The following is a 14315-nucleotide window of genomic DNA, read 5'->3' as shown; positions in this document are numbered from 1 at the left end:
CTTTACTTATTTTAGAGTGATTTTTTTCTCCTTGTTTTTGAGAAGTTTGAGTTATGTATTAGTATAAACACTGATCTAAGAAAGTCTTATACTCTTTCCTTTTAAAAACTGAAGTATAATTAAGAACCAGAATTTTCACATTTATCTCCCTTATTATTCAAAATGACTCCCGGGTTAAAAGGTCATACTAAAAAGACATTATATTAAATAAAAATAAATAATTATTATGTTAGCTAACTGCTGGAATTTTTGGTTGAATGCATTTTTAGCATTTAGAATTTACATCTTTTGGGTTCTATGCATGATTTGTTTGGTTAATTGATTTTTGTACATTCTTCCAGATTTATGTTTATTTATCTATTCATGTAATGCAAATGATGGACAGCTCATGAAAAGAACATTTAGACTTTGCCTAGTTGCCTTGAATAAAAATAAGTTCAGGATAGAAGATTAAACCTTTGAGACATAAACTATATTCTCATCAGAAAACTTAATCCCTTACCACATTTTAGAGGTTAAAAAGCTAGCCTTAATAATGCACAAGTGAGTTGGAAATTTATGTTTCCATTGACTCATAATTATACAATATAACCAAAAGTCTCAACATGTGATGCTAGATTCATGATATATTCTTCAAGTTAAATAAAAAGTGAAAGTTAAAATATTAAAAATAGTGATTTATGAATAACCATTTTTCACATATTTTTTCCAGAACATAGTGTAAATGTAAATGTTCCTACCAAAAATTTAAGTTTTTTAAAAAAATATTTAAATAATAATTTGTATTTCAAAATTTAAATGTATGTGGAAAACTTTTTTAAAATTATGGATATAAAAACAAATCAAAACAGGATACATTCTGCATCTAAAAATTCCATCAAATTTAATAGCAAAATATAACTTTAAAGAAATATAACTAATGTCTCTCATATTAACAAGAAAACAGTAAATTTTAAAAAGTTTAAAATATGTGTTAGACTTTTTGAGAGTTTTCTTTTTTAAAGATTTTATTTATTTATTTATTCATGAGAGACACAGAGAGAGAGAGAGAGAGGCAGAGACACAGGCAGAGGGAGAAGCAGGCTCCATGCAGGGAGCCTGATGTGAGACTCAATCCTGGGACTCCAGGATCATGCTCTGAGCCAAGGGCAGACACTCAACCACTGAGCCACTCAGGGACCCCTTCTTGAGAGTTATAATGTCATTATAAAAGCAGTAGATGTTACTGGGTTTCAAAGATTACATTTCAGCTATAATTAATATTGATAATAATTAATAAGTAACATTAGAAAAGACTATGAACTACAATATGAATATATAATATATCTCCATATTTATATACTTATATATTCATAAGTGCATTCCTATTTATGATAGAACAATACATTATATTATATTTATATACATTGTAATATTTTATGTTATTTATGTTAAAACATAATAAAATAAATATTTGTTAATTCCCTACATTTTGTTATGTAATATAAATTTTACTATCATTATGTTTTAAAAAGAATCTACAATTCAGTAGGATACAGATTATTTTTAGCTCCATCTTACTATTGTGAACATTAGAACTGAAATTCTTTTGGCCAGAAAGTACATAATCTGAGCAAGTACATTATATTGTGAGACCTTAACAAAATCACACCACATCTCTGACTCTTATTTGCCTTCTTTGTATAAAGAGTTTGAATAAAACGATGCACCTTATTATGAGGAAGTAACAAGATATTATATCAAACCATTATATTATAGACAGATATTATCTGTCACTGAAAAGTATCTCAAATCACTGAAAAGTATCTCAAACAGTATTATGTGCTATGCACTCAGTAGGATAGACACATTGCTATTGCTATTATTATCATCATCATTATTAATATACTGGTTGCTGTTACCACTTTTCTGGATATTTTTCTATCCCTATCCTAATCACTATCATATTAAAATATATAAACATATTTGTATTTAGACATACAACATATTTTATATTTTAAAAATGTATAAACTAAGGTGGGAGCAAACCTTTAGAAGTTATTTGAGTAAATGTTCACAGATCACCCTGCAGCTTCAAATACCTCTTCCCAAATTAAGTTTGTTGACTGTAGTCTAACACAATAAAAATGAAAGTTTTTATAGTTCCTTTTGGGGAGCTTAGCCAACTAAAAGAAATAATGAGGCTTATCATTCTAAAACCTATTGTCTTTATGAAAAGAAAAAAGCTTTTTCTCTACTAGTTTCTGACCTACCATAAATTTTCCAGTGCTATGCACAATGCTCTGTATTTATTTGTATTATTAACTATTTAGGAACATTTAATTATGGTTTTGTAAGTTTAACATACATTCTGATTTTGTGATATATCAATTATATACACATACACAAATATGTTGACATTTTCATCTGTCACCTTCCCATGCATTGTTAATAAATCTGAAAAATTAAGTTGTTAAGATTTATTAAGAAAAAATCTAGGATTAGCAAGTGAAAGAAAATTTTGGAAAGGAACGTGCTTTGTTTTCAAAGTATCTTTTATTTTTTTAATCTCTTTAGAATTGATGATACTTAAATCCATCACTATTTCTAACAGGATTACTATTATAGCCCTTTAATTAAGTGATTTCCTTGCTTCCACTGTAGAACACATTAGTCCAACCTGCATACTGATTTCAGGAAAACATTGTGGAAAGGAAATCTAGCAGAAATAATCATAAAATATTACAAAGAATTTACATAAAGAAGTATTATTTGGATATTAAAGTACATTAAAAGAGGTTTAGTAAATGAAGAAGACAAACATTATGGATGAGTAGGTAATGGTACTAAGATGTCAGTTCTGTTATAGTTAGCTCATAGATTTAATGTGAATCCGATCAAAATCACAGCATCTTTTTAGTAGAACATGACAATTTATTTATAAAATATATTTAGTAAAGACCCTCTTAAATAAAAATGTAATTGGGGACAACAATTTTTTGTTGGTACCAGTTGTTTTATAAGGCTGTGTCAATAAAGACATGTTATTAGTAAAGAAGTAGGGATACAGGGGCACCTGGGTGGCTCAGCAGTTGAGAGTCTATCTTTGGATCAGGTTGTGATCCCAGGGTCCTGGGATTGAGTTCTGCATCAGGCTGCTCCCTGCAAGGAGGCTGCTTCTCCCTCTTCCTATGTCTCTGCCTCTCTCTGTGTGTCTCTCATGAGTAAATAAACGAAATCTTAAAAAAAAAAAAAAAAAAAGCAGGGATACAGTGCAGTAAAAATAGAATATGGAGCTCACAAACAGATCTTTTATATATGAAAGAGCTATAGTTACAGATAAATAGGAAAATAATGATTATTCAATGAATGATGGAGGAAAAACTAATTATCTATATGGTAAAAATAAGTAAATAAATAAAAAATAACCCTTACCACACACTATACACAAAGCAAACCAAATAATATTTAAATGCAAGAACAACACTGAAACCTGTTAGGAGAAATGTTATGTAATATTAAGCAGATGTGGATGGAGAGAAGAATTTCTTAAACAAACAAAATTAAATTTAGAGATAAAACCTAATATAATCATTGCTTCTATTTGCTATGGTAGATTTTTCCAGTTTGTCTATTTAAATATATAACAAACAATTATTAAGATGATAAATTTAGAACAGAAAAAATCAATAAAAGCAGAGTACATTTTTAAAGATCACAAAGGAAAATACTGATACATTTAACATGTATAATTCTCCCCTCTTGAGCTTGTGTGGGACCTATGAATATGACGGAGTTGTCATTTCCTCCATTTAGTATGGAATATGGATAGTATATGGAAAAGGTGATGGTGGCAGTCTCTCACGATTAGGTTACATTTTATAACACTGACCTATAGCCAGCTGGCAGGGGGGTTCTCCTGTTGTCTTAGGAGTAATCTGAAACCTCATAAAAGGGCCACAAGTCCACATGTCTTAGCACCATGAGTCTTTGGATAGGCCTTGAGCAGAGCTGCTCAGAATTGGGAACAACTTCCCATCAATAGCCAATAAAAAACAAACAAACAACAACAACAACAACAACAACAACAACAACAAAACAGGTACCTCAGAACTGCAACCACAAAATAGTAATTTTGTTAACAACTTGAATAATCCCAGAAGAAAATGTTTATCTCCAGATGTGAGGACAGTTTTGCCACCATTTTGATTTCAGCACATGAGGCTCCCAGCAGAGAATCCATCTAAGCCATGCCCAGATTTCTGTCTTGAAGAAACTAGTATAATAAATGGGTGTTGTTTTATGCCATTAATTAACAAATACCTAAAATGTAGGAGTAGCATTTAGTAAAGGAAAAGCCATTAAAAGGGACTATGTGTTTTTCTTCTTCTGCATCCATTTTACCCATGCTAAGCATCCAGTACGATACTTAGCAGCCACCATTGTGATTATTTATCTCCTGGCCATATTACATACAAAAACAGCATTTTATTCACCTCACTATCTTTAAAAGCACATTTCATGACACATAGTACATACTTAGCATACATATACACAACTTAGTATATTTTTATGAAAATGCTGAAAAGTGAATAAATATAAATAAAGAAACATGAGTTACAAATATGCATTTAAGAGGATTTAGGAGGGAGTAAATGCACAGACAGGATAAAGAATATATATACTTAAAGAATAAAGAATATATATATTTAAAGAATACATATATAAGTATGTATATATGTGTATAATTTATGATGGTTATTTAAATAAATTTAGAGTCTTTTCATCACTGTCAGTTTGAAGCAGAGATTACTTGTAGGTCTTTTCTCTTTTGAGGGGTCATGACCTGGGAAAAGACTTAATTGTCAGCAAGACTATAAATAAAAAATATTATTTTTTATTTTTTTTAATTTAAAAATAAATAAAAAATACTTATTTTTCTCTTGGGTTATTCAACAAAATAACCATTCCAGAGTACCTTTATTTCTGAAAAGGTAAAAGAGGTATTCTTTGTTCATGCAAAGAACAATGATCATTCAACAGATCAAAGTAAAGTGGAATCTAATTTAATCCAAAGATTCAGATTCCCTGTGACAAATTATTCTAAAAGTTCATTGGCTAATTGGAAATTTTTATCTATGTCATTTTTCCGGAAACTATAGTCCTGTGCACAGATTAAACTGGGCTGGTAGTCCAGAGTTCTAGGAAGTAACACCACACGTATTACTGAAACATTGCTTACATGTATATTTAGAAAACACAAATCTACAGACTATGGATTGGGGGTGGGTAAATATTAACAACTGTACTGAGGAAAATAGTTTAACCGCCAAGTAATTCCTGATTCATTTGCTGTTCCTAACCGTGGTCTACAGTTTGATTACATATTCTCAAAGATATTTTAAGTACATATTAAAATGTGTAGAATGATGAAATAGAATAATTCTTGAACTATCTTAAACAGATATTTATTATAAAAATCCCATTTTCTTTTGAGACTATAAGCTATGTGTGTAGCACAATTACATTGAAACATACAATCACAGCTTTCATTTCATTGCCTCCATGCAGATCCCTTCTTTTCCATTAAGTTCACAAAAACTATGAGTTACTTGTTACACATGAATGACTAAGGCGTCTTTATAGCATGAAAATAAGTGAATCTGATTACCTCTGAATCTGAGCGCACTTAACAAAATAATGTACTAATAATTTTTAAATATCAGAGGTTGGTTAAAATAGTGTGAATTTAAGATTGTTTCTTAAATTTTGCTGATGATGGCATGCAGACTGAATATTGATGTCATTATGAAAAGAAACTGAATTTAAATCTCACTGTTTGTTGCATGTAACATGAGCAGCTCACTTCTTTATTTCAAGCTTTCATATTCCACATCTGTAAAATATTTTTTTGTTCATAAAAATCATAAAAGTATTTTAAAACAGTTAGCATTCTGAGTAGAAAATATTTGCTGATTTCCAAAGCAGTCTTTGCAGTTTTTGTAATGTATGTTCTAAAATATATTTCTTTAGGGATGCCTCAGTGGCTCAGTGGTTGAGCATCTGCCTTTGGCTCAGGGCGTGATCCCAGAGTCCCGGGATCCAGTCCCACATCAGGCTTCCAGGTTCCCTCTGCCTGTGTCTCTGCCTCTCTCTCTGTCTGTCATGAGAAATTTCATGAGAAATATATATATATATTTCTTTAAATCAAAATAAAAGGTGTGTGGCTAGTTATTGTTTAAACTACCTCTTTACTTAATTACAAAAATGTTGAAACTTGTCACTAGATTTGAAGACAGTATCTTCTAATCAGTATTGAATACAGTTGGCAGAGGCACCTTCCTTCTGCCTGCTACATCACAGGTTATCATGCCTCCCATTAAATTACCCTCTTCCTCAGATTCCCATGTATATCTGCATGGAATGATTTCCATATGAGAGTGTCTTCTGTTTCTTGGTACTACCCTGTATGATACAATAGACTTCAAAGACATATTTTTTTTTTTTTTTGCTCAGGATTTGTATTTCTTTCTGTCCATATAGCTATGGTTTCTTCATTTTCCTATTTTATAATATTCCATTATATGAATACATTAACATTTATTATATATCCACTGGTGGAAGAATGTTTCTAAATTTTGCTCATAAACAATACTGCTATGAATTGTTTTTCTTTAAATTTTATTTATTCATGAGAGACAAAGAGAGAAAGGCAGAGACACAGGCACAGGGAGAGGTAGGTCCCTGAGGAAGCCTGATGCGGAACTCAATCTCAGGACCCTGGGATCACACCTTGAGCCAAAGGCAGACACTCAACCATGGAGCCACCCAGGCGTCCCTGCTATGAATTTTCTTATTGAAGTTTTGTGGATACATATAGAAGTTTCTCTTGGGTATGAAAATTGCAATGAATTATTCAGTCATGAATATTTAGAGTAGGAAAGTATAAATTATTACAATCTTTATTTGGTGGAAGGACTTTTTGATAATAATAATCAATTAGAATCTGGACTTGAAATATATTTTCACATCTAAAATGATCATAATTTGGGATACCTGGGTGGTTCCATGGTTTAGCACCTGCCTTCGGCCTAGCACGTGATCCTGGAGTCCCGGGATCGAGTCCCATGTCAAGCTCCCTGCATGGAGCCTGCTTCTCCTCCTTCTGCCTCTCTCTCTCTCTCTCATAAATAAATAAAATCTTAAAAAAATAAAAAAATAAAATGATCATAATTGCATATGATTAAGTTGGAAACGACTTAAATACTTGAACTAGTGTCAGGGTTTATTAGATATGGAGGATAATCCACTAACTCCCTACAGGTATCAAGCATGTAGCAGGCATTCTTACAACTATATGATACAAAAATAAGCATGTATAAATTTTAATCGAAGTATAGGTGAGACAAAATATTATATTAGCTTCTGGTGTACAATACAGTGATTCAACAAGTCTATACATTATGCTATGCTTGCGTCAAGTGTAGCTACCGTACAATGCTATTACAATACCATTCACATATGTTAAAATCTATAGTGAATGTTACATTCAGGGAAAATGTTTACAAAAATAATTTGAGCCAGGGAATATGAAAAATATATTCAGTCTTCTGCCTTGTTTGTGTATGCTTTAACTTTTATGTAAATTTTTATAATTTCCAAATATTCAACAGTTGAATCTGTAATAATATGGTTATAAATTGCTTTTATTTCTCCAATTCTAGGTATTTGGGCCACCATTCACCAAACAATATTTTTCTTTTCTCTTCTTTCTTTTATTTTTGAGAGAGAGAGTATGCATGTGCATGGGTGCATGAAGGGGAGGGGCAGAGGGAAAGGGAGAAAGAGAATCCCTAAAAGTCTCCAACCACTGTAAGCCCAATGCAGGGCTCAATCCCACCACCCTAGGATCATGACCCTGAGATCCTGATCTGAGCCGAAATCAAGAGGTGGACACTCAACTGGCTGAGCCACTTAGGCACCTTAACCAAACAATATTTTTTCAAATATATCATGACCTATATTTATTAAGGAGAATTTTCAAGACACAAAACTATGTACCATGGCTGACAATGAATAAAAGTTATGCACATAATAAAGTATAGGTTTACTAAAAAATAACAATAGGCAAGATTTTAATTTCTAGATGCAATCAATATTATAAATAAAAATTTTTACCTAATTTATTTAAGAAAATTTTTTAAAGATTTTTTTTAATTTATTCATGAGAGACACAGAGAGAGAGAGGCAGAGACACAGGCAGAGGGAGAAGCAGACTCCATGCAGGGAGCCTCCATCCCCAAGAGACATTTTTTTAAGAAACATTTTTTAGGGGATCCCTGGGTGACTCAGCGATTTGGCCCCTGCCTTCAGCCCAGGGCTTGATCCTGGAGTCCCAGGATGGAGTCCTGCATTGGGCTCCCTGCATGGAGCCTGTTTCTCCCTCTGCCTGTGTCTGCCTCTCTCTCTTTGTGTCTCTCATGAATAAATAAATAAAATCTTTGGGGAAAAAAAAATTTTTTAAGAGAATTTCTGTTTATTGTGTTGTATTTATCTCAAGGTCTCATTATTTGCATAAACATAAACTCCACTAGACTAAAGCAGAAATTCTGGAAATTGGTTCAATTCAAAATGTTTGCTTCATTTTGACACAATATATGATACAGTTCTATACGAAAATGATATATAGTAAAAAAGGAATTGTACTCATTAAAGGCTTCAGTTTACTAATCTATGTACTTATAGAACTTTTAGCATGAATCCCTTTATTCCTTTTACAGCAATCACATTGCCAACAGCAATAAAAATTAATTGAATTAATCATAAACTGTCCTTTGATACAGTCAGAAAATCTTTATTTTATATACATTATTTATTATATACATTATTGGCAATCATAAACAAAGTGAGATGTAATATTTTCGGACAGTATTAAACTCTCAATGGATTTATTACAAAGTGTGAAGCATTGATATTTATAAAGAGGAAGGTGATGGCTATCATTTTTTAGCAATAATTAATTAAGGAATGCATATTGTTTTTTTAGATCTATTTCTATGGATATTTCAGAGACAGCAGTATAGATAAGTAACTTTTATATCCACTGAGAAACCAAAAATTTCATTTGACATGCTTTCTTGCAATATTCACTTTTTTGTTGTAGTCTGGTACCAAATCTGCAATGTCTCTGAGGTATGCCTGTATTGTAATAACAAACTTTTAAATCATGATTAAAATTGGTAATGTACCATAATAGTGCATGATTATTAACACCAGGATATGATATTAACATAAAATAATATAACTTTGAGATTTTTAAAATTAATATTAGCACATATAGCTAGCCCAATAGAGAGTAAAAACATTGTATTATCAAATGAGAATATCCTCAGCAATATTGGAACTAGCAATTGAACATGCCCTTACGCTTAGAATTGATTTAAAATTTGAAGATCTGAAGCAATAAACTGAGATTTAAGATTTGAAAATTTAAAGCAACTCACTGAGTGAATCATACTGATTTCTGGCATTAAATACGGCATTTTTAACTTTAACATTTGACCTAGTAATTTGAATAATTATCCATTTTAAAGTATGTGTATTAAATAAAGTTAGAAGTGAAAGTTACAAAGCAAAAAATAAAAGAAATCAGTAAAATACAAGCAGAAAATTTACAATAATTTTCTGACTTTGTGTGCCAGTGTGTATCAAATATTTTTAAAACTCAATTATAATATTCATCTATTTTTATAACCTACACTTTCTGATTAATAATAAAATGCAAATTTATTTCATCCTGTTAATGATTGTCTTTACAAAGTGAAATTATTAGAAATTTTTAACAACAGGAGTGCCTGGGTGGCTCAACCCGTTAAGCATCTGCTTTAGCTCAGGGCATAATCCCAGGACAGAGATGGATCCTCTCTGTCCTCAGAGAGGACTCAGCACAGGGAGTCAGCTTCTCCCTCTGCCTCTCCTTCTGCCTTCCCCCTTCTCGTGCTCTCTCTTTCTCTCTCTCTCTCTCTCTCTCTCTCTCTCTCTCTCCTGCTCTTCTTTTCTCCATGTCTCTCAAATAAATAAACTAAATCTTTAAAATAATTTTTAACAACAAAGTTATAATCGTCAATGACATCTCTCCAAGTGGATAAAGTTTTCCCTTAAATCACAAACTATATATTTATCTCCAAAATATCCATTTTAAGGTGGTTTCCTGGCCAATAAAATTACTGGGATAAAGAGGACAGAAAAAAAGTCTTTTAAAATAGCTAGAAAAAATAATACTGAGTCGTGATACTCTTGGAAGGTTTATATTAGAATAGTATCAAAGCAAATTGACAGAGGTAAATCTTTAAAATTTATATACATAGGCTTAATTTAAAATGTAAAGCATTCAAAAAAAAAATAAAAAAAAAAAAATAAAATGTAAAGCATTCTGTCATTTTGAACACGGAAAATTATCTAAATATGTATTTATAAAGGATGAATGATTAAATAACTTGTAATCGAATATGAAGTATACATATGTATGAGTGCATTCCTAATCACAGTTGTTTGAATTTAAAGGTCCATTTGATTTACACCTTCATTTCATTTCTTATGAAATTATTATATCCACTTAGATTGTATCTCTAAGTAGAAATATAGTATCTGAATAAGAGGATAATTTCCGTGTGCCAAACAATTCCATCTTTAACATACAGTGCCATAATTTTATAGAATACCGTGTTATAAATCTGTAGGCCTTCCAGTCTCATTCCTAACACACATGCACAGTTAAAGGTAAAGGGAAGTCTGAAATTATATTAGTAACAAAAAAGTAAAGGAAGAAGTGACACTGAAATCTTCCGGTAGCTGTCATTCAATTTGGCATTCCCTAAAAACTGAGGCTCTCTGCAGATAACTGCTATGAATCACTTTAAAATGTAAAGGAAAGGAACATATGTCAAGAAAAAATTGTAATTATAGGCCACATTAGGGGAATTTTTATTAGTGATTTTTAACTTTTTTACTCCTCAATGATCCAAAGTATTAATGATAGTTTTTAGTGAATATAACCTTGTAAATTATAAGTACATTGCAGGTACAAATAAGAGGCACATACAATCCATACTCATAAAAAAGCCCGCTACTTTAAAGTATTATCATATAAAAATTACATTTGTCATTGAGGATATGAACAGTGTTTGATAAGAAAAATCACATACCTCCATATTTCGTTTTCCTACCTTCTTTGAGTGGCAAAGCGTTATCTTGCTTTAAGGCAGGACCTAAAGGACAATCGTTTCCAGCTGTATATTTCTGGAAATACAACTCTTCAAGAAGCAAACACTTTCAAAGCTATCAAGGAATTTCAGCTTTCCAGGCTTTATTTTTCTCAGAGTTTTAGTCATTGATGATAATCTACAGTCAGCACAAGTTTTAAAAGAAAAATTTAGTTTTAAATTGAAGATAAGGAGAATCAAAGAATACTAGAACCTGAGAGACCTTACAGACCCATGCCTTCCTCTCCTACAATCTTACTGAAATGGAAATTGAGTCTCACACAGTCTAAATATCTTGCGTGGGGTAAAATATATAGTTATTGGCAAGGTCAGGTAATGTCACCAGGATTCTGGAGTCCCTTGCACAATTTCTTAAATACATCTTTAGTTTTGAGAAAGAATGACATGTGTATATATGTATGCACATACTTGTATGTGTGTGTTAATGTGTGTATACACGAATGGGTATATATATATATATGTATATATATATATATATATACATATACATATGTAATACGAGTTTTCAATTTATAGAAATTAATCAATACCATTACCTTATTAAGGACTTTCTTCTCTTCAGCTCCTGCTATGACTCATGGAGATAAGGAGAGGCATACTTCATTTCTGCAATGATACAGGACATTACCTATCTTAGTCATATTCATTTATATTTTCCTTAAAAAGTGTTTGGAATCTAAATTCCTGACTGCTTCATTAAACTGATAAACTGGACCACCTAGATAAAAAGAAACTCAGTGTTTCATGCTAAACTATTCAAAATGTCAATTTCCCTTCTCCTTTTACTGTGGGTTCTGCCTTGACCTTTGATAGAAATAGAAACAAAGACACTTTCTAAGAAGGAACTATCTGTATCTCCCTTACAAGATTTATCTTTACCTAAAAGGCCTCAAATATAATACTTCAGGTCCAGTTCTCCTTAAATCATATACTCTTAATTTTAATTGACCAGTTTTATAATTATCTGATTCTTAAATACAAAATGGAAGAAACTATTTTCCAACTTTTGCATACCTAGAATATATACTTCTTCCTATTGCATTCAACTCTGTCTTAGAGTTACGCTTACTAATATTAAATCTTCATGCCTCATGACTGTTTTTCCTCAGGTAGTTCAAGTAAAAGGAAGAAAAATGGGTTTCCATTTGTGCTTTGTTCTAAATGAATCACAAGTGATCAAATATTCAATTATAAAAATATGTCTATGTTGTGATTACTGTATGTACTACTAAGTGTGTACTAAGTCAGTCTGTATTCCTGGAGTGTCTACCAACATTAAGTAGCCAGTTCATACTTCAGATATGTCTACTTCATGTGCTTTAGCTGTGTTTTTATTTGATGGATATTAAAAGATTTGCTAATTTGCTTAGCATCATAAATGAATATCCAATTATGAAATTAGTAACCTGCTAAGCAATAATATGGGTTATAAAAATGAGATAGCTTTGTTGAGATTAGCAGTATAGGTGAACTGTTTAAAATATTTAGATATCCTATTATCCCTGAATGAGCAGCCCTTAAGCAATTTGTAAGCCATGCAGCATGCAACTTTAGGAATGAAACCCCAGGCTTAATGATGACTTGTTTGTTTCTGTGTCCAACATTGGATCTAAAGTATTAGTGGCTTGATATTGATCCTAAGGATAAGAATATTCTGCCTATAGAACATTTTTCCTTTTCTTTGACTAAACCATTAAGCTTTGATTTAAGCACATAAAAGAAAGAGTAAGTTATTTCATTTGTTTGTTTTGCTGTTGTTATTGTTGTTTTGATCAAGCCTCTGGAACAGAATGTATGTGATATTTTATACCAGCTTGCTAAAAAGGTAAATGGGTGCTAAAAAATAGCAGCCTGTTATGATAGATTTTGTCTTCAACTTTCATTTGTTGGTATCCAGAGCAGATACAGAGAATTATAATTCTAAACACAAGCTACTCCTATTACATACTAAATTGGCTCAGACCAGTTTAACAGAGTAAAAGAAAGTTCAGTTGTCCCAAGCTTTCTGAGATATTCCCTGAATCTTGTAGTTTAGATATATGCAGAGAAAGCATAGCAATGGAGTATTTTCCTCTGAACCTGAATATTTCATTTAACTTCCATTAAATAAGTCCAGTATGTCCTTGAAATATCTGCTTCTTATGTTCAATAGGAATAACTAAGCAAACAAAACTGTCTAAAGAAACAGTGGAGTAGTTATTGTACAGTAGGAATTGTGAGAAATAGAGGGAGCAGGGGCCATGAATTTATATTTAATGGTTAACTTGAGCCATATCACTATGGTATAGCTAATCCCAAGACAGAAATCAGACACCACTAAAACCAATACCATTAATTTATTGCATATAGTTAGAATGTTCCTGTCAACATAGTTTTTCCTAAATCTCTATTAATTGCATTAATTTACTGCATATAGTTAGAATGTTCCTGTCAACATAGTTTTGCCTAAATCTCTATTAATTCTGCAGATACACCAAAAGACCTGCATACAATCTCCTTAGCCCCCCTTCGGATACCACAACAAAGGAGTAAACTGACTTCATTTTTATAATAAAAACAATGTTTCAATAAAGCATAGTTCAGAATGAGCACTTCTGTGCTTTATGTCACTTTCATTTTCTTTAACTTATAAGTATTTGAATTATATATTTGTGTGATTATTTTATATTTTTCACTGGAGTCTTTGATATAACATTTCCTTTTTCATCATAGGCATGCATAATTACTTTTAAGGTAAGCATGAATATTGGGAAATTTTTTGTTGAAAATAACATAAAAATGAAGTATTTCTTCTGCATTTATTCCAGTTTCATTAAGGTGTATGCATCTACTTAAGTAGAAAAATAATTTTTATTGTTTCACTATCAGTGTATACAATTCTTTTTTTTATAACATTTTATTTATTTATTCATGAGAGACACTGGGAGAGAGAGAGGCAGAGACACAGGCAGAGGGAGAAGCAGAGAGAGAGAGGCAGAGACACAGGCAGAGGGAGAAGCAGGTTCCATGCAGGGAGCCCGACATGGAACTCGATCCCAGGACTCCAGGATCACA

This window comes from Vulpes lagopus, chromosome 11 (assembly GCF_018345385.1).
Source record: "Vulpes lagopus strain Blue_001 chromosome 11, ASM1834538v1, whole genome shotgun sequence".
Taxonomy (NCBI): domain Eukaryota; kingdom Metazoa; phylum Chordata; class Mammalia; order Carnivora; family Canidae; genus Vulpes; species Vulpes lagopus.
This window is presented reverse-complemented; position numbering follows the sequence as displayed.